Source organism: Nerophis lumbriciformis, linkage group LG37 (assembly GCF_033978685.3).
Source record: "Nerophis lumbriciformis linkage group LG37, RoL_Nlum_v2.1, whole genome shotgun sequence".
NCBI lineage: Eukaryota > Metazoa > Chordata > Actinopteri > Syngnathiformes > Syngnathidae > Nerophis > Nerophis lumbriciformis.
In genome coordinates, this window is record NC_084584.2 from 10,861,047 (window position 1) to 10,883,601 (window position 22,555).

The window sequence follows — 22,555 nt, forward strand, 5'->3', positions numbered from 1 at the left end:
AAGTGTTTTGCCTCCTCCTCTACGCTGCAAACATCAGGAGCAAATACGCTCCAGAACAATGAACACAATTAATTGCATTTTTTTGCAAATAGGGGGCGCTCAAACGGGCTGTTCATAAGTAGCTCAATCAAGTAATGTGTTTCATTAGTTAGTTACAAGTGGGAATGTGCCGATCCATTAGCCATCCAATCAAAATCGGGCGATTTTAGTGATCAACATTGCGATTATTGCCTTTTAATGCAGGTCACAAATGTCGATCCCCTCTGGCTGATACTGTATTTATTTTGAGTTCCCTGGCATACACAGTGCGGAGCCGCTCCTTTAAGTTAATAATAGTCACTTCCATTACAGCAAATACACTGCATTTCTTAGTATCTTAGGTATCGCAAGTATCACAATCACTGGAGAGCAAGGCTAAACATGTTACACAACTAGCTAAAACTAAGTATACTAATAGCTAAGCTATTTTTAAGTCAGCTTGAAATGCGGCATCTGAGCGTGCCACATCGTTTTGGCTTCCATGTGACGCCATGATGACAGCCTACTGTTTGGTGAGTCTCTTTTGTGCGTGCTTGTGTCTCGCGGTGTCGCATGCACCCGGCTACATGCCATTTTAAAAAGTTATATTGTCCAAGTCACAACATTATGATATTGTCTTTTTGACACCACCTTTGCTCTTTCTGTCAATGTGCAGGTGCGTCTTCACTCTCCAGGCTGGAGAGAAAGGGGTAGGTGCCGAAATGACGGTGTGATAAGAGCGCAGTCACATTATACCCTTCTTCACAAAAGTTGACAATGTACGGCAACCTGGGAGGTAGTCTGCCACAACAACGTTGTTCTTCTCTGTTCTATGTCGAATCTGGGACTGGTACGGTAGTAGTGATAGATACCAATGGGTGAGGCGGCTGTTGTGTTACTTCATTGAATTAATTCAGGTCAAGGCACGGTGGTCCGTCTCAAGGTCGAACTCCCTTTCCAACAGGTGTACCTCAAGCTCTCCAGGACCCACTTAATGGCGAGGCCCTCCTCCTCCACATTAGAACACCTGGTCTGACGTGGCAGCATCCTCCGACTCAGATACAGGATCGGTTGTTCCGCCCCAGGATCCCCTTGCGCTAGGACTGCCCCGAGTTTAACAGCAGACGCGTCGGTCTCGACGAAGAACCGCTTCTTGAAGTTCAGCATTCTTGGCATAGATGATGAACACAGGCAGTCTTTTAATATCCTGAAAGCGGTTTCACAGGCTTTGCTCCAGACGACAGAATTCCTCCGGTTCTTTGCCATCAGAGCTGTGAGTGGAGCAGCAATGGTGGCAAACTGCAGGACGAATCTCCTGTACTAGTCCGCCAGGTCTAAGATGAACCTCACCACCTTCTTTGTCCGAGGCCGCAGGCAGCTGCGGATGGCTTCCACCTTATCCAATTGTGGTCGCATTTCACATCCCAAACGATAGCCAAGGTACTTGGCCTCCTCCTTGGCCCACTGACATTTGGCCGGATTCAGGTTTAATACTGCCTGCTGGTTCCGACTCAGTATTCGCTGTAGGTGGCTCAGGTGATCTTCCCAGGTGTTACTGTAGATTACCACATCGTCCAGGTAGGCAGCGCTGCAGTCCTCACACCCTTGCAGCACACAGTCTATCAGTCTCTGGAAGGTGGCTGGCGCGCTGTGCAGTCCTAACGGCGTCACCGTGAATTAGAAGAGACCAGTAGATGTCTGGAAGGCGGTGTAAGGGCAACTGGCTTCTTCAAAGGGCACTTGCCAGTTGCCTTTACAGAGGTCAATGGTGGTTATGAACTGGGCATTGCCAATCCTCTCCAGCAGGTAATCACCAAGAGGCATCAGGTACGTGTCGAACTCAGAGTTGGCATTGAGTTTGCGAAAGTCCATGCAGATGCGCAGCGTACCAACTTTTTTCACCACAATAACCACCGGACTGCACCACTCTGACTGCGATAGCTCGATCACCCCGAAGCGCTGCATCTCCTCCACTTCCTCGCGCAGTGGCGACACCAGATGTTAGGGAACTCTGTAGGACCGCTGGCGGATAGGCTCTCTCTCTCAGGCGGCATGCTCAACAAGCCCTGTCCTCCCTGGGTTGGCATCAAACAGCTCTGGCACTTTCTGGAACACTTGGTTGAGCTGACTGGTCCGTGTTGGGGTGAAGTGGTCAAGAACAGGTGCTGTGCTCTCAGCAAAGTCTGCCAGGGTAGTGTCCTCCTCTCCTTCACTGTCCACCTTCTTCACCATCAGAGATGCCACTGGATTATGGATCAAGCCTCCTTCCACTCCTTCAGGATAATGACATGGTAAGTCTGCTTGTCTTGTGCTTTTCAGGATGGTGGATCTCGCAGGTCACAGGGCCCATCTTCCTGAGCACTGTGTAGGGGCCCTGCCACTTGGCTAGCAGCTTGCTGTTTGAAGATGGCAGGAGCAGCAAGATCTTCTGCCCAGGCTGGAAGTCTCAATGTCTGGCTTGTTGGTCGTACCACGCAGTTTGAGTAGACTGGGCCTCTGGCAGGTTGACCTCTGCCTCTTCCCAATACTGGGCCAGCCGTTCCCTAATTTCCAGCACTTATTGCACTACACTACGATCATTGGCTGTCCGGGTCGGAGCTTCCCAACTCTTCAATAGCAGGTCCAATTGGCCCTGGCCCTCCCAGCCATACAGCAGTTCAAACGGGGAAAAGTCAGTGAATGCTTGGGGTACCTACTGGTAGGCAAACAGAAGGAAGGGTAGCCATTGGTCCCAGTCTGGCCCAGTGTCTGCTAAAAACTTTTGCAGAATCCTCTACAGTGTTTGGTTTAATTGCTCCACCAGACCATCCGTCTAAGGGTGGTACGGGGTGGTTTTGATTGGTTTTATTCCCGATAGACAATGCAAAATTGCTCCAGCTGCATCAGTCTGGAGGTAAAGCTGGTTCCCTGATCCGTGAGGATCTCGTCCGGTATCCCCACTCTGGAGAACAACTGAATCAGGCATTGCAGCACATCAGGAGCAGTAACTGTACTGAGGGGAAATGCCTCCTGAAATCACGTTGCATAGTCACTAGTTGGTAAAATACACTGCATCCCTTACTGCTCTTAACTAATGGACCCACAATGTCCATGGCTATACAACGAAATGGGGTTATTATGGGTAGTGGCTATAAACAAGTCCGGTCTGCTTTATGGATATTACAAGTCTTTTGGCATATGGGACATGTCTTGCAAAAAGTCTGTATAACTGCATACATAGACGGCCAATAAAACCTAGAGCTTAATCGCAAGTATGCTTTGTTGCGGCCTAAATGTTCTGCTCAGGGTACGGTACATACCAGGTGTAAAAAAGGGGTCGACACGTTCCCGGTACCACTAGGTTTTTGGCACCCTCTGCTAACATTTTCTAGCACAAGACACTGTTACAATTTTCTACCTCCTGAACCTCAACCATTTTCTCAAACAAAGGTTGAAGAGTCACATCCCCTTTTTGCAAAACCCCAATGTATTTTGGCACCTCTCATATGTCCTCTCCCAATTTCTGTTTGAGGTCTGGCTCCCCTGCTTGCAGAACTTTTTCAAAGCACCGCTGTTGGCGTGACTTCCGCTGGCCTTTTGTAGCCTCTTCAAATAGACTACTGTCCAGGGTGGAGAAGGGATTAGAGCTAGGGGTTTCCTTCATGCCTCCCTTCTACTGACTAGTCCCAGCACTTGCTCTGACCTGGGCTCACCTGACCATAGAAACTGACAAGTTACCATGCTGTCTTCCATTAGCACATCCAATAACACTGGTAAGTCCCATTTTATAATGGCATCCACCAGCAGACTGTCCACCATTCCTACAGTTAGTAGATAGGATTGTTTGTCCACAACAATCGTAACACTACCGTAGGGTAGTAGTGTTTGTTTTCGTGCACACACAAAATGTCCTCCATCCTGCTGTATTCAACCATGCCTGTTGGCACTAAAATTCTTCGAACTAGCGACAGGAAACTACCAGAGTCCACTAAAGCAAATACTGGTTCACCATTAACAGTCACATTTTTTAATCGTTGGCACATTCCCTTACTGTTCATAGATTCAGCACGGGGGGAAACAGGCCCCACCTAACTGAGCTTTTCGTAGCGGGCACAAAGAAGCTCTGAGCTCCTTACCAGTGCTTCGCTCACTTGCTGCTAGGCTTTGGGGTCCAGGTGGCTGCTGGGTAGTTCTAGGCGGTGATCTGGACTTTGATGAGATCTGACGACTGTACGTCATGGTTGCTCGGCCTCCTCTCCTGGCATTGAGGTTTTGCAGGGCTAGATTAGCAGCAGCTAGGCCTTCACCCACGTGCAGAGGTCTTCAGGAAGCACGCGGATAAGTTGCTCCAAGATGATATGCTCCAGCCGAACCAAGCGCCGATAGAGACCTCGCAGGCGGTGATAAGTTTCTGCTGGGTTCTCCCCCAATGGCACTGTAGCAGAGCGAAACTTCTGTCAGTAGGTCTCGAGATGTAAAACTTCCTCATGAGCGCCTCCCTCACGTCTGGGTATGAGTGGGCATTCTCCTTAGTCATGGCGGTGTAGGCCTCCACTGCCTTCCCTGTGAGCAGAGGAACTAGACGACACACCCACTTTTCCCCTGGCCTCGCCCATCTCTTTGCCATGCGCTCAAAGCGCAGCAGATAGTTCTCAATGTCCTCTTCCGCGGGGCTCTGTTTAGCCCCGCTGCGCCACCTGCCTGACTTCTGGCGACCTCCAGTGGAGAACTGTGGCTGAGCATCGGAGCTGGTGTGGGCTTGTGGTTGTTCCTTCAGATGTTGGTGTGGTTTGATGAACTTGTGGATTTGGTGGGGCAGTTTGCCCCTCGAGCTCTCGCCTGCTGTTGCAGTAACAAAGTTCTGAGTCCTCTGAGCTCTGCAAGTATTACCTACTATCTTTGCTGCTGTCCTTTCAAAAAGGTCCTCATGAAAGCAGGCAGCTCCTCTCCGGCTACCTGGATCCCAGCGGCTGTCCGACGTACTGCAGCACCATCCATGTCCTCATCTGTTGTCTAGTCCCGGACGTCTACACCTTCCTCTGCTGTCATGAGCTCCCGTTTTTGTGAGCGCAGGCCTGCACGCTTCTTGGGATGTTGTTTGCGTGGCTGACGACTGGCCATCCAACTTCTGACACCAAAAGTTGTGAGTTCCCTCAGAAAAAAAAAATCTATAACATGCAACCAATGATTGCTCAGTCGCAGATTTCAAGTTGGAGATGTTCATTGCACCAACTCAAGGACAGCAGTGCACAGGGTGCAAAAATATATACAGTGCAATAATTTGTGAAAAAGAAAAGTATATACAAAAAAGGATTTAGTATTTATAAAATGCAGGAATGACAAAAATCTGCCGCTCAAAAATCACTGTTTGCACTATAAGACTGAATGAGAAGCCTCCCTTAAATAGTCCAAGCTCCTTCTTTCAGGCATACCACTGACATGTAAAAAGGGTTAAAACCCCCAACTTGTACCCTTAATGTACACATCTACATAACAATTAACAAAATCTCATGCTAAACATGATCCAGCATGTAAATATATATATTACAGCTCTCTAATGACACTTAATATATTTGAACCTCCGTGATTAAATAACGAGTCTAAATTAAGACCACTTGCTCCGGTCCACTGGTCACATGACCTTCGCAAAGCGCGCCAATGCGCGGTTATATGGCGTCATCTGAACATGCCGCGTCGTTTGGCTTCCACGTGACGCCATGATGACAGCCTTCTGCTCTGTGAGTCTCTTGTGTGCGTGCTTGTGTCTCGCGGTGTCGTGTGCACCCGACTACACGCCACTCAAAAAAGGTATATTGTCCAAGTCACAACACTGTGACATTGTCTTTGTAACAGAACGCTTGCTGCCGCTGTCAACGTGCAGGTGCATCCTCGCTCTCCGGGGCAGAGAGAGAAGGGGACGTGCCGGTCCTTAAGTGACGGCGTGATAAGAGCTCACAAACACCAAGAAATAAGTGCTTAGTAAAGTTTAAGAAGTGTAGATGGAAGCGCGTGACAGCAGAAAGTAAACAGGTAACATGAAATTAACAAGTAGATTAAAAGGAGTAAGAGATGATAATATAATTTAATATATAAAAAAAACCAGCACGGTGGAAGAAGGGTTAGTGCGTCTGCCTCACAATACGAAGGTCCTGAGTAGTCCTGGGTTCAATCCCGGGCTCGGGATCTTTCTGTGTGGAGTTTACATGTTCTCTCCGTGACTGCATGGGTTCCCTCCGGGTACTCCGGCTTCCTCCCACCTCCAAAAACATGCACCTGGGGATAGGTTGATTGGCAACACTAAATGGGCCCTAGTGTGTGAATGTGAGTGTGAATGTTGTCTGTCTATCTGTGTTGGCCCTGCGATGAGGTGGCGACTTGTCCAGGGTGTACCCCGCCTTCCGCCCGAGTGTAGCTGAGATAGGCTCCAGCGCCCCCCGCGACCCCGAAGGGAATAAGCGTTAGAAAATGGATGGATGGAAAAAAACAGAAAATAGAAACTCATGTAAAAAAAACAAAGCAATGGTCGTGAGCCAGTTCTTCAAATAATCCTAATTTATAGCAGACCTATGAAACAAGTATTAAGGGGAATAGCTTGCTTAAATGCACTTTGATAATAAAAGAACTGACAATTAAATAAAAATACATTTAAATAGCCAGGAAATCTTATTGAAAATATTAAAACTACTAACACCTGCAAAAATTCTATCCTACTGTACGGTTCCAAAACCTGGACTTTACCAACAAACTTATCGAGAAAACTAGAAGCATTTGAGCTGTGGTTATAGAGAAGCAAAGGTGGGTGATAACATTACATTTACTTAAGTAACCTTTTGGATAGAATGTACTCTTGAGTAGTTTTAATGCAACGTCTTTTAATTTTACTTGAGTGTTTTGTTAAGAACAAACGCTACTTTTACTTTGTTACATTAAGTTTCATGCCGATTGCTGCATTTATTTACATCATTATATCTATTTTTCAATTTATTGATTACTGCTTGCAAAGACATTCATTTGGCTCGTTAGAGACTTCTGTCACATTTCACCAATCAAACGGAGCCTGTTAGTCACATGACTCCAACTACACACTGTAAAAAGTGACATGATGTCATAACGCTTTAATATTTACTTACAAAGTATGAAAAAGAACATTTACATCATCATCTGTGTCAGTAGATGTTCACATTTTAACCTGCAAGAATTCCTTTTAGGCTGAGTTGTCACGTCGAGTTGTGCATATATTTATGTTTCAGCTGAGCATATGCTAACATAAGCCCTGTTATATATTGTAGTGCAATACTATTAAAAAAATAGCTACTAAATAAATCCGAAGTTACTCAGTTACTCAGTATTTGAGCAGTTTTTTTCTCACTGAATACAGTTCGTACGCAATAAAGCAATTATTTGGATGACAACTTTTACTTTTGTCATTCTTCTTTAAAGTAATTGTACTACACCCAATTCTGTATAGGGTACCATTCTACATTTGAACCGATACGATACCAATTCCCAGTACATGGGAATCGATGCTGGTATTCAACGTATTAGTTTTTGGTACTTTTGTGGGTGTTATTGAATATCAATTGTTTTTGATAATAAATGGTCATTTTTAATTGCAACATTTAAAGATGATGATTATGACAACTGCTGTCCAGTTGTTTCTTGTTTTATTATCACATTCCTGAGTCTCATTTGCAAGTATGACAAGAAGTTGCAATTAGAGTTGCAAGTCTAAGACGTTAGAGAGCAGTTGTGTATGATTCATGGTGTGTTTTTTGTTAAGCCCTAAAAAGTGTTAATACTGTAAGTATTGTACTTATAACGCACCATCTTTTTGATTCTAAAATCGCTGTAGGTTTGATTGAAATCGCTATGTGAAATCACAAATGCTAATCAGTAGCATGTCAATAGCAAAGCCAATGTATATTAGCATCAAGCTAGAACATGTTTAGTAAAGTGGAGCCTTACTTCACTTACATTGGAGCATTGTTGTTTCAATTTCTTTGTTGGCATTGAAAATGGCGACATTATCTCAAGGTAGTTTGGCGGAGTCAGCTTTCAGTGCTGCTGGAGTGATCGCAAAGTGCAGTCAGTGCTAAAAGAGGAGCGCCTTCAGTATCAATCCCTAGTCAAAGATGGATTTCAAACACAAAAACTAGAAGAAAGGAAGAATGTTTTAAAAAAAAAAAAAAAACTACTACTAAATGAAATCACAAAAACTTAAATATTTTGGTAATTTGATCAGAAAAGTGTACAAAGACAGCGGATGAAAGGCAAGATAGATGAAAAGAGAGGACGCAACATGGACGACCAACATTAAGGACTAGACCAAATGCAACTACCATGATGCGTCAGAAAGGCAGGAGATCGAGAGTAATAGCGATCCATTGTATTCATATTTTTGCGTGTCTGCAACGGATTAATTGGATTTACATTTTTTATTACATAAAAAATTGCTTCAGTTTTCATACAATTCAGTTTCTGTCTGACTTTTTATATATGATTCTAACAAAGGGATTAGCTAAGTACGAGCCCCCAATTGTTTTTTTATAGGCCCTAATTACAAATGTGCTGCATTGTGGCTCAGCAGCATGTAAAGGTTAGAAACATCACCTGTCAATCAGATCCAAATCGTTTAAGGACAAAGACAGGTGCACAGTTAAGGAGTTTTCTCTTCAGGGTCAACATATCCTTTGAAGATGTGAGCCACCTGTTGATTGACTTGTGAAACAATCTCCTAATTCCACCAACAATCAACAGAGCAAATTCAAACTCGATCAAAAAACGTTCACTCTGTGCCATGAATCATTCATGGCACATTCAATCAGTGCCCCGCGTGGTGCTGGTCTTTGCCTAACGAGATGTCAAGCTAACACATTACCGCTAATTGCAGCATGATGACGGACGCGCTGCAAAGTAACCACGCAGATGTTTGCACTTGAGCAATCAGGAATAAAACGCGGTAACGATCTAAATTAGTGGAGTCCAAACTACGGCCCGTTGGCCAGGTGCGTCCCACTGGTGTGTTTAATTTGGCCCGTGAAACCACAAGTTTAATAAGGAAGCTGACCTGCGGGGTACCTCTGACAGCAAAACTGCTGCAAATTTGCCGTGATCTTGAGGACAACGTGAGTAATTCAGGTTAATGACCATGAATTTCATTTTGAAGTCTACACAGCACAGCATTTTTTTATATACGACTCAATCCAAGACGCAAATGAACTAACATAAAAAGTCAACACATATGGTCACACAACCCAACCTGTTCACTGAACTTTGTGGGTATTATAAGAAACATCCAAGCACAACACATAATGGGGGTGGGGGGATTAGTATAAAATGTAGTCTTGTTTAGTCTCTACTTCTGTCCCTTAAAGTCCCTGACGAAAGGCAAACTGCAGCGAGCATGACGTCACATTTGCTTGGCGCTGTTGCTCCGATTGGACTTTCTCTTTTTAAATATGATGTCCACATCACAGACATGCTGACAACGCTCCAGATCTGACCAGCTGGTGTTGTTTTATGTTTGTGTGGTTTGGATTTAATCTCAGTTTTTCCCATGTTTGCAAACACACCGTCCGTGCCTGAAAGGTGATTGACGGAGAATAACGAAGTGTTTTCACGGGAGGTCAATCCTATTGGAATTGTGCCGCTTAACATAAAATTGGTAATAAAAGTTAAAAATAGCGTCAGACTTTGTGTGATTTCTTCATACATTATATTACTTCAATTTATTTTCAAGTAAAAAAATAATAATAAACTTATTTTCAAGGGGTGGCAGTAATGAAAAAGCTGTGGTGGCGCACGACATTCAATTAGATTAAGGGGAAATCCTGTGTGTATGTGTGTGTATAAACACACATACATGTAGAATATTGGTACAAACCAATAACCGATATTAACTTGAGAGATAAGAATACATCGTTTGGCGAGCCTCTGGATGGATCTATATGTAATATAGATCGGTCAATGTCCGGTTGCAAAGTCATGAATCGGTTGATTGTAGACCTGATACGAAATATGGCCGCTCTAATCTTGCGAGACTTCTGTGATGACGTAATACAAGAGTGCCGCTCTCGTTTGCGGCTGACAACGACAAAGCAACATCATGGTTGACAGCACCCAAAAGAGTTCACAAACAATGCCCCCCCCCGGATATTAAATCTAAAGTGTGATAAATGTTTGGATTTTTTATTTTTTAAGAATGATCGCCGAAAGGTACAAGCGGTAGAAACTGGATGGATGGGCAGTTGGATAAAAGTATGGCCATTTTGTACGTTTGGAAAGCAGCGATAAAGTAGCGGCAGCACGACTAATCTGAGCACTCACCTGTTGTGAAGGAATCGAAACATAAGCTGGCGATGAGGGAGCTAAGATTTCCAGCTCCAACTGAGTCACAACCCTGCGAGGTAAAGACTGCATCTACTACTCTTCATTGTGCTAAAGACCTAGCTCAGAGCTGCCAAGCCTCACGCTTTGAGCATGAGAGTCACGCAATTTAACCCTTAACACTTGACATTTCTCACGCTTATATTTCCCCTTCCATTTATTGCTCTATATTTATTTTTTTAGAATATATAACCTGTTTCCTCACGGCCTGCCGTAGTTCGAGTATTTCTGATTGACTTACCGGAATAACCAATCACAGGCACGGTGGGAGTCCTGTCGCTGGCCGGCCTGATTGCGTGGGGCCGGAGGTCCCTTGTTCCCTGGGCACCACGTCTGCTGCTTTGGGTTGGGCTCTCTGGGTGGCTGGAGTCGTACTTTGGCTCCCGTACACACTGGGAGACAAATATATTGTACATACAAATACACATACATACTCATCCACATAATTATTCATACATATATACAGACTTACGTACATGCATTCATATATACATACACACACACATTGGTACTTACCTACACACACAGGGACATACGCTCCCACATACATCCACACCCTCATTCACTGTACAAACATACATATACACATACTGTACATGTACATTCACTGTACAAACATACATATACACATACTGTACATGTACAGTCACTGTACAAACATACATATACACATATTGTACATATACATTCACTGTACAAACACATATACACATACTGTACATGTAGTCACTGTACAAACATACATACTGTACATATACATTCACTGTACAAACATACATATACTGTACATATACATTCACTGTACAAACATACATATACTGTACATATACATTCACTGTACAAACGTACATATACACATACTGTACATATACATTCACTGTAAAAACCTACATATACGCATACTGTACATATACATTCACTGTACAAACATACATATACACATACTGTACATATACATTCACTGTAAAAACCTACATATACACATACTGTACATATACATTCACTGTACAAACATACATATACACATACTGTACATATAAATTCACTGTACAAACACATATACACATACTGTACATATACAAGCACATATGCATACATACACTCATGCATATAATCACGTTTCATCAAACATATATTTACGTTGTTGCCCTAGGAGAAACTGGGTAAAACACGGCACACTGACAAAGCTTAACCTAATGTTACTATAAGAATCTACAAGGTTAATACAGTTCGCTTCTATTTCTTCCCCTCCATTTATCTGCTTTTTTTTTTTTTTTTTTTCTAATTCAAGTTATCATTACATATATGTATCGTTGCATTTGAAACAATTGTATTATTGATAGAGGTAATTATTATTATTACTCATTATCAATAGTACTATTTCTATTGGTATTTGATTGCTCCATTTGTAGTGAAATATTGTTCATTGTCATTTCTGTGTTATTAATATTAACTTCAACTGCTTCTCTGCTATTACTTTTCGTATCATATTTGTACATATTGTATTTGCTGATGTTGTTTCTGTTGACTTGTCCCCGCAATTTCCCGCGTCTTCCTTTTTTTTTTTTTTTCTATCCCCTCCTGCTCCGGTCTGGCTGCGCCAAACATGAATATAAATGCATTTAATAAAGTCAGATACAAATAAGACAACAGGAGAAGCATCACACACTTCTCTTTAGTAAAGTGAATATGTACAGCAGATATGGGCATCTACATCAACAATATGATCTTCCCGAGTGGCTGGACAGGACAAAAATAAAAAACTGCTACAGACCAATCCAAAAATTATTTTGCCTAAATCTAGCAAAACAGGGAAGACACCACACAATGTGAACCAATCTGAAGCAACGTAAGACAGGTCTTTGCGTCTTTATTTTATACACCCACCTCAGCGCAGTGTTGTCAACTTGACGACTTTCTGGCTAAATCTAGAATCTTTCCAATTCCTCTTCGTGACTTTATTTCTCAAAAGCGACTAGCGATAAATCGAGCAATTTGTTTTTGATGTTTAGAGACATGAAAGCACCTAACACTAATGTCCTCAACGTAAAAGTGGTGCTGCTGTGAGCCTTTCCTCACAGGCGGTCCGGTCTACTGAATGTCTGCTCTTAGACAGCTTGTACTGAATATACATTTCCTTGTACTTTTAAGTACAATGACAATGAAGTCCATTCCATTCCGGTCACAGCAGAGAGAAGACGCACACCCACTATGTGCAAAGCTGCCGCTGTTTCTGTCTTGGTTGAGATGTAAATGTTTCATCACTGTCACGCTTCAAATAAAAACAAACCCATCGTTCATGTCAATGAGCCAGTCAGTAGATTTGGTTCGTTGGTGAATATCTCAAATCTTCAGTCTTTTGATCAAATTTGATACTCTAACACTTAAACAATGTAGAACAAATAATAATACAACTAAACTAAGAATGAACAGAAGACAATTATTTTACAGTTCTAATCATAAGTTGCATTTAACTCACATCGTTTTAGGTTTATGGATTGCAATGCCTTGAAGTTGATAGTTCTATTTGCTAGTAATACAGGAACCGCCTGTTTTGTATGTGTCTAATTAAAAATTAAACACATGACATTATTCTCACATGATACATTTAATTTTCTTTTCACCATGCAAAGCTTACATTTGCATTAAATCGCATTGAATCGTATCGCATTGAATCTTAATGTTTTAAAAAGTATTGTTACTGAATCGTATCATAACTCATGCGTCGAGATTCATATCGCATCACCATTTAAGGTAGAGGTGCACATCCCTAGAACACACACACACACACACACACACACACACACACACACACACACACACACACACACACGGGGGTGTATAAGCCGATATTCACTTCAGAGATATGAATGTCGTTTGGCGAGCAAACAATCCATATCTAGTATGGATCGGTTGATGTCCGGTTGGAGAGCCATGAATCGGGTGATTAAAGCTCTGCTGCAAAATATGACCGCTCTAATCTTGCGAGACTTCTGTGATGACGTAATACGAGAATAACGTTCTCATAGACAGAGCACTAAAACAGTTAATAAACAATGCACCCCCAAATATTAAAATCTAAAGGGTGGTAAATGTTCTGATTTTATATATTTTTTTTAATAATAATCAGTTGGATATAAAAGTATGGCTATTTGTAACGTTTGGAAAACAGCAATAAAGTAGTGGCAGCACGACTAGCCTATGGCGGCATGGAGACACTCAAGCGGGCGATGAGGGAGCTAGGGATGCTAATGCTAGCAGAGCTACCATCTGGCAAGACAAGGACACAGATTTAAAAGACTTCCAGCCCCAACTTAGCCACAACTCGGCGAGGTAATCACAGCATCTACTACACTGTTTATTGTGCTCAAGCTAAAGACCTAACTGCACAGTAACCAGCAGAACGTCACTTTGAAAAGTATTCAAGTTTCTACACTAAGGCCCCGTTTACACTAATCCAGGGTAAATCCCACCTAACCTTATCCTTGTCCACACATACACACAATAGTCGTTTATGACCGCCCTCGCCCCGCCGGCACAACACGACCTAATACGCATGCGCGAAAAATGCACACGTCATAGTCACCTCCAGTGTTGCTTTGTGTGCAAGTTCTTAAATTAAATTGAACTTATCTGAACAATATCCAGTGTTGTGGTATTTCAATTAACTGGAATCCAGTGCACTGCAGGGCCCTATTGTAGTGAATCACACATGAGCCATCATAAATTAATCAAATCTTAAATGGACATGTGATAAAGAACATTTGACAACAATCAATCTAGGGATCTCGATATCTGGTCAGGACACTCCTCACTCTTTTGCCTTCACCTTCATTGTCCATTCCTTTTTGGTGACTTTATATACTCTGGACCTAGACGTTGAGTCCACGACATACATGGCGGACAACAACTGATACAGTCTGCTTTGCAAGTCCAAAAGCATTCCCTGTTTTCCGTAGTCTTCACTCGACGGCCAGGTAATACAAAGCACACGCTACCTTATTTATCACATCCACAGGAGGAAGGGACAAAGTTTTTCGATAAGTAGAATCACAGCTGACCCGGACATTGGAAAGTTCTCTTGCCGTCTGTGTGTAGTATCCGAAATAGCTGCAATCGCGCGTTTCCTTCACTTAAGGAATTCATGTGTGATTTCCACAAGTGTCTGTACATGTAGGAGAAACACGGCATGTCTGGATGACTCGCCTCCATCTTTCCAGTGGTTAGCTCCGAGTTACGAAACCGCTTTATTATGAAGCTGGCTGTGGTGCGTTCTTTCTGATGTCACTTCCTGTGTGTGGCGCGGTCTGTCTGACTTCACTTCCTCTCCGAACTCAGTTTGTAAATGATCAATGAGTGCATACAAAGCTAAGAGCCGGAGATTCAAAAAATACATGGCGCACTTACCCGTGTAAAAAATTGTCCAAGGAGGGAGAACTTAAACGATAGTTTAGTGTGGCTGAAACGGGGCTTAGGTTAAATAATTATTCGTTTAAGGGCTTATCCGGCTTAGTGTAGACACAGCCTAAAGTTGCTGTTTAGTTTACTTTGTGGCACTTGTGTTACTGTGGTGTTATAACACCTTTGCGTGATGCACAGCTTGCTTTTCTCTGGATCTTAATGTTGTTACCTGAGCAACAACAGTAAACACCTGGTAGCTTTTCCAAAAGTGTTCTTTTCTTTAAGTTTACGGATTGCAATGCCTTCAAGTTTGTCTGTGTCTATTTAAGGAATAAACGTTCTGACATGATACATTTATTTTTCTTTTCACCATGCAAAGCTTACATCTGCATCACATTGCATCGAATTGAAATGTTTTAAAAAGTATTGTCAGTGAATCGTATCATAACCCATGTATCTCGATGCATATCAGAGATGCACACCCCTAATGTATATATAAATTGTTACTAGGGTTGTATGGTATACCGTACTGGTATAGTACCAGTATACCAGTATTTTAATTATCCTGAGGGAACTCTCCTGAAGGAATCAATATAGTACTATCTATCTATCTAGTATCGCGGTACTAATGATTAAAAAGCGGTACTATACTCTGAAAAGTACCAGTTCTCGGGCATGACGGCGCGCTGTCACGTCATGAAATTGCTGGTTTTACAAGCAGAGGAGCATGTTCGGCAGCGCACAATCACGGAGTACTTACAAGCAGACACAGTGTGTAGACAGAGAAGGGAGAATGGACGCGTTTTGGCCTAAAAAGTAAAGATAACGGTGAAGTTAAAGCACCTCTTCCTGAGGGCGTTTCAGTGTTATAAGACATGGCTAGCTAGCTAGCGGCGAACGTCCATCCGCAGTCAGCAGTGTTTTAGCTACTTCTAAATCACTAATCCTCGCCTCCATGGCGACAAATAAAGTACGTTTCTTACAAGGATCATTATCACTGCAGGACGAGGAATAGCTAAACATGTTTCACTACACACCGTAGCTCACCGGCATCACAATGTAAACAAATGCCATGGGTGGGTCTACACCTGACATCCACTGTAATAATACCACGTACAGGAGCGCATCGAGTAGATACTTTTTATTGTCACAATCTTTTTTCCTTTTTTTAGAATTCATATTATGTTTATTAACTCAGGAAACACGTCCCTGGACACATGAGGACTTTGAAAATTACCAATGTATGATCCTGTAACAACTTGGTATCGGATCGATACCTACATTTGTGGTATCATCCAAAACTAATGTAAAGTAGCAAACAGAAGAATAAGTGATTATTACATTTTAACAGAAGTGTAGATAGACCATGTTGAAACGAAAATAAAACAGATATTACCAGTAAATGAACAAGTGAATTAATAATAATTTTTTACAGCTTGTCCTTTATAATTTTGACAAAATAGAATGAGAAATGACAACATGTTACTGCATACGTCAGCAAACAAATTAGGAGCCTTTGTTTGCTTACTCACTACTAAAAGACAAGTTGTCTATTATGTTCACTATTTTATTTAAGGACAAAATTGTTCTTCTATTGCAATAAGAAACATATGTTTAATGTACCCTAGGATTTTTTGTTAAAATAAAGCCAATAATTCAATTTTTTTGTGGTCCCCCTTATTTAGAAAAGTACCGAAATACATTTTGGTACCGGTACCTTGTGGATCATTAAAGTTTGTCTAAGTCTAAATATCGGGGCACCCCAAATTGTTACTTTACATGCAGTCGGCCAAATGTTTTAGCCCAATGCGTCCCCCGAGTCAAAAAGTTTAGACATCCCTGGCCTAAATCAACGTATGGCGGCCATTTTGTAATGCCTTTTTTTTTTAAGAGGGCCAGAGCGAGTTTTAAGCACTTGAGTCAAAAGCAAAAAGACAAATGGATCACCCTGGCTTCCTGTTAAAAAGGAGATTAATGTGACGGCCCGAGGGCATCCCTCAACAGGAAAAGTCTGACATGTAGCGCGGCCGATTGAATGTGCTCAGAAAAGGGAAGCATGAAAGATGGCGTGTGTGCCCTCATATTTCATGTATTCACGCAGAGGAAGCTTCCTTTCGCAGCTTGTGTAAAGGATGAGGAGGGACGCCTGATGGAACGTTCATCAACTCCACGCCGTCACCTTCTTAAAAATTCATCGAGCTCTTTTTTTTTTTTTCTCACATTTGATTGCAGCATTTTGTGAGTCATAAGGTCATAAAAAGTTGGACATAATAATACGCAACCGTAATCCCAGCTGAGATCAAAGGCAGGCGCTGATGCAACATGAAAATGGAATACTTTAAACACCAAGAAACAAGTTTGTGTCTACAGTCGCAGCTATTTCAATAATTGCTTTCGCAGTCCCGAGTCACAGTCCCGCAAATTGTATGCATACCAACAAGTCCAGGGGCGATTCCTCACCGGGGGCAAGTAGCAAGAGAAAGAGAGCATGTTTGAAGAGCTTGGAAGAAACAAGCAGATTAGAGTCTTTATTTTGGTTTTGAATGCCAGATGACGGATGTATGGACGAAAAACAGAACGAGAATAACGAGCCATTCTTTTGAGCGGCTCTTTGAAATTAACGGCTCCTCAAGATCCCGCTCCCTTTAAAGAGCCATAAATGCCATCTCTAGAACATGTCCCATACCAGTTTGCTTATCGCCCTAACCGCTCCACAGACTGGAGCCTGCAGTGCCTCAGACTGGAAGTCTCTCCAGAGAGTGGTGAGGACGGCGGAAAAGATCATCAGGACTCCTCTTCCTCCTATCCAGACGATCGCAAAAAGCCGCTGCCTGACCAGGGCTCAGAAAATCTGCAAAGACTCCTCCCACCCCCACCAAGGACTGTTTTCACTGCTGGACTCTAGAAAGAGGTTCCGCAGCCTCCGAAGCAGAACCTCCAGGTTCTGTAACAGCTTCTTCCCTCAGGCCGTAAGACTCTTGAACACATCATAATTAAATGATCCCCTTTAACTCCCCCCAAAATGGAACTCGCTGGAATAAAAAAAGACAATATAACATACATCCATAAACGTGGATACATATGTAAAAGTGCAATATATTTATCTGTACAGTAACCTATTTATTTATTTATATATGCACCTTATTGCTTTTTTATTCTGCACTACCATGAGCGTATGTAACGAAATTTCGTTCTTATCTGTACTGTAAAGTTAAAATTTGAATGACAATAAAAAGGAAGTCTAATGTCAGGACACGCTAAATAATTTCTGACAAAATAGCTTTCGAAAGCACTTTTTTTTTCACATTTCTGTATTTTTTATGCTGTAAAAATTATAATACGTTGTGGTTTGTAAAGTATTTTAAGCTGTTTCATGTATTACTAGACATTTTATTAAAGTTCATCCATCCATCTGTTTTTTACCGCTTGTCCCTCATACAATTCTTAAAAATAAACATGGATGTTTTTATGAATGTTGTCTGTCTATCTGTGTTGGCCCTGCGATGAGGTGGCGACTTGTCCAGGGTGTACCCCGCCTTCCGCCCGAATGCAGCTGAGATAGGCTCCAGCACCCCCCGCAAACCCGAAAGGGACAAGCGGTAGAATATGGAAGGATGGATGGATGTTTTTACTGTATTTGCCTCTGAGGTCCGAGAGCCAGCTCCAGCTCGTGGTGACCAAGACCAGACTTAAATCCAGGAGAGACAGGGCCTTCTCTGTGGTCGGCCCTAAACTCTGGAACACTCTGCCCCTCCATGTTCAAACCGCTCCCACAGTGGAGTGTTTTAAGTCTCGTCTTAAAACCCACTTTTATTCTTTGGCTTTTAACACTACGTGAGTTGTGTGGTCCTCTGTCCTCCTCTGTGTTTTTTTTTTAATTTTGATTTCTATTTACTGTTTTAATTGTTTTTTCCCTTTAAAATAGTTTTTAATCATATTTATTTTTATATTGGTTTTATATTTATTTATTTTTTGTTTTTATTCAGTCATTGGTAGAGCTAAGGATAATATTTGAACATTGTTTTTAATATTGTTGTACAGCACTTTGGAAACATTTTTGTTGTTTAAATGTGCTATATAAATAAAGTGGATTGGATTGGATATTTCAGTACAGATTAGGTTAAAAAAAAAGCAGGAAAAATGTAACAAAAAACACCCCATTTCTTTTTTTTAAATCTTAAAATTCTACATTTCTATATACCTACTTAACTTTTCAGTGTATTTTTATTCTTAGTCACAGAACATTATTTCAAAATGACAAACAGCCAATGCTCAATTGTGTAAATTAACTTAAAATCTCCCTTAGCTGAACAACAAATGTTTCAATCTAGTGAACATGAAATAAATACAAATGTTTGATGTAAATATATTTTACGTTCACTACACCTGAATGGTTTTATTCACATTGACACTTATTATGAACACAATTAAGTGAACAATTAGCCGAGTTAGCTTCAACTAGCATACTAAGCTACAAGGCTATTAACATTTCACTCACCAGTTGCATTCGACAAAGCACAAGACCCACAGGAGCGGCGTTCAAAAAATGCAGTCTTTCATTGAAGTAGGACCCCTCTATGACCCAACACACGAACCAGAGTGAAGTTTTAACGACAATACTTATGATAACACAACAGAGTGAACAATTAGCCGAGATAGCTTCAACTAGCATGCTAAGCTACAAGGCTAGCATCATTCCACTCACCGGAGTTTCAGTCGACAAAGCACAAGACCAACAGAAGCCACCTTCGAAAATGTTGTCTTTCATCGAGGTACGAACCCTCTTAAGACCAAAAACTCGAACCAAAGTGAAGTTTGAACAACTTTCTGAACCTTAATTGGCCTCAGAAAACCCCCTGCGTTCCGCGCAATAAATGACGCAGCACTATCTGCGTGTGACGCATGCGCACTCTGCTGGTGGAAAATGAGAATGACATACAGTTAAATCTTGTTGAAGAAGTTAAAGCGTACATGCCAACCCTCCCGAATTTTCCGGGAGACTCCCGAAATTCAGCGCCTCTCCCGAAAACCTCCCGGGACAAATATTCTCCCGAAAATCTCCCGATTTTCAGCCGGAGCTGGAAGCCACGCCCCCTCCAGCTCCATGCGGACCTGAGTGAGGACAGCCTTTTTTCATGACGGGAGGACAATAGGGTGACAAGAACTAAATCATCCAGACTAGAGATAAATTGTAGTATTATGTTTATTTTACCTAAAAATAAATATATTTATTAATTTAAAAAAAAAAAAAAAAAAAAAAATGTTTACTATATTTTGCTAAAAACATCAAAATTAATTGTATTTTTATTTGTATTTTTTCGTGACTCCTTATTACATCCAGCCATAGAATTATACATTAAAATAAACATATTTGAAATAATTGATTTTAAATTATCATAATAATTCATTTAAAATGACCATATTTAATTATTAAAATAATTGCTTGTTTATCAACAACTTTAGCATTTTATTCATTACATTTTGAAACTCTCAGAAGCCAAGTTATGTTATATTCTTTAATATTTATTTATGCAAGTTTGAGGTATCAATTATCTAAACACAGTTTGTTTGCATATTTTCAGGATATATATATATATATATATATATATATATATATATATATATATATATATATATATATATATATATATATATATATATATATATATATATATATATATATATATATATATGTATGAAATACTTGACTTGGTGAATTCTAGCTGTCAATATACTCCTCCCCTCTTAACCACGCCCCGTCCCGCCCCCGACCACGCCCCCACCCCCCACCTCCCGAAATCGGAGGTCTCAAGGTTGGCAAGTATGAGTTAAAGTAGCAATGATTGTCACACACACACACTAGGTGTGGCAAAATTATTCTCTGCATTTGACCCATCACCCTTGATCACCCCCTGGGAGGTGAGGGGAGCAGTGAGCAGCAGCAGTGGACCCGCCCGGGAATAATTTTTTGGTGATTTAACCCCCAATTCCAACCCTTGGTGGTGGACATGAGGAATTACTTACTTTGTGTAAAAATGATGAAGATAGTGCATCTATGTGCAAAAATATCACATGTGCAAAAGGGGGAAACAAATGTTTTTATAGCTGTAGCATTGGTCTGAAAAAAAATGATGGCATTAAAAATATATGAAAAGGTCAATGTCCTCTGTGGTGGACATGAGGAATGTTTGGTTGCAACAAATACACCCAGATGCAAACATTTACGTGTGCAAAAGGGGGAGGAAAAAACTTTTATTTTTTTGCTCAAATTTGATGACCTTGTTAAATATAATACATTAATAACCTTATATAAAGCATTTAACAAATTATTGCCGCCTAATCAACAACGTTTTTTTATAAGACGAGTGCAGGCTGATAACTTGAGAGGCTTTGGATATTTCTTATTGCCGAGAGCTCAAACCACTCGTAAACGTTTTTGCGTGTCTGTATGCTGAGTAAAACTATGGAACAAACTGGACTTACAACACAAGCAATGCCAAACTATTAATGGATTTAAACTATTATACAAACATGGGGTCTGGTTTAAATATAGAGATGAGGGTCTTTAATTTGACCTGCTGCTATACTCTGTCTCAAAGTGTTAACATGTGCTCAATGTTTCCTTACCATTATTGCTATGTTGTCTATTACCATTATTGCTATGTTGTCTATTACCATTATTGCTATGTTGTCTATTACCATTGTTGCTATGTTGTCTATTACCATTGTTGCTATGTTGTCTATTACCATTGTTGCTATGTTGTCTATTATCATTATTGCTATGTTGTCTATTACCATTATTGCTATGTTGTCTATTACCATTATTGCTATGTTGTCTATTACCATTATTGCTATGTTGTCTATTACCATTGTTGCTATGTTGTCTATTACTATTGTTGCTATGTTGTCTATTACTATTATTGCTATGTTGTCTATTGCCATTATTGCTATGTTGTCTATTACCATTATTGCTATGTTGTCTATTACCATTATTGCTATGTTGTCTATTACCATTATTGCTATGTTGTCTATTACCATTATTGCTATGTTGTCTATTACCATTGTTGCTATGTTGTCTATTACCATTATTGCTATGTTGTCTATTACCATTATTGCTATGTTGTCTATTACCATTATTGCTATGTTGTCTATTACCATTATTGCTATGTTGTCTATTACCATTGTTGCTATGTTGTCTATTACTATTGTTGCTATGTTGTCTATTACTATTATTGCTATGTTGTCTATTGCCATTATTGCTATGTTGTCTATTACCATTGTTGCTATGTTGTCTATTACTATTTTTGCAATGTTGTCTATTACCATTATTGCTATGTTGTCTATTACCATTATTGCTATGTTGTCTATTACCATTATTGCTATGTTGTCTATTACCATTGTTGCTATGTTGTCTATTACTATTGTTGCTATGTTGTCTATTACTATTATTGCTATGTTGTCTATTGCCATTATTGCTATGTTGTCTATTACCATTGTTGCTATGTTGTCTATTACTATTTTTGCAATGTTGTCTATTACCATTGTTGGTATATTCATTATTCCTACATTGCTGATACAAATTATTGTTACAGTGTAATAATTACTGTTACCTGTGGTAATGCCACTATGATACAACATCTGTATTATAATCCTTGAACAAAGTAAGAGTGCAACTCATGTGAATAATCACTGAATGGAGAACTGGGGGTGGGATTAAATGAATTTATATTATTATGTGTTGTCAACTTGTACTTCTTTATGTCATTGCCTG

The 22,555-nt window shown here is 40.8% G+C and overlaps 1 protein-coding gene across 1 annotated transcript in view; it reads right to left on the reverse strand.

The window, feature by feature from the left end:
* Positions 1-19,654, reverse strand: part of gabbr2 (gamma-aminobutyric acid (GABA) B receptor, 2) — a 381,082-nt gene extending 361,428 nt beyond the window's left edge. The window contains exons 1-3 of the mRNA XM_061931201.1: positions 19,490-19,654; positions 19,283-19,359; positions 10,625-10,775 (exon numbers count right to left, since the gene is read on the reverse strand). The gene's annotated coding sequence lies outside the window, so the exon portion shown is untranslated. The remainder of the gene's footprint in view (positions 1-10,624; positions 10,776-19,282; positions 19,360-19,489) is intronic.
* Positions 19,655-22,555: the final 2,901 nt, after the last annotated feature.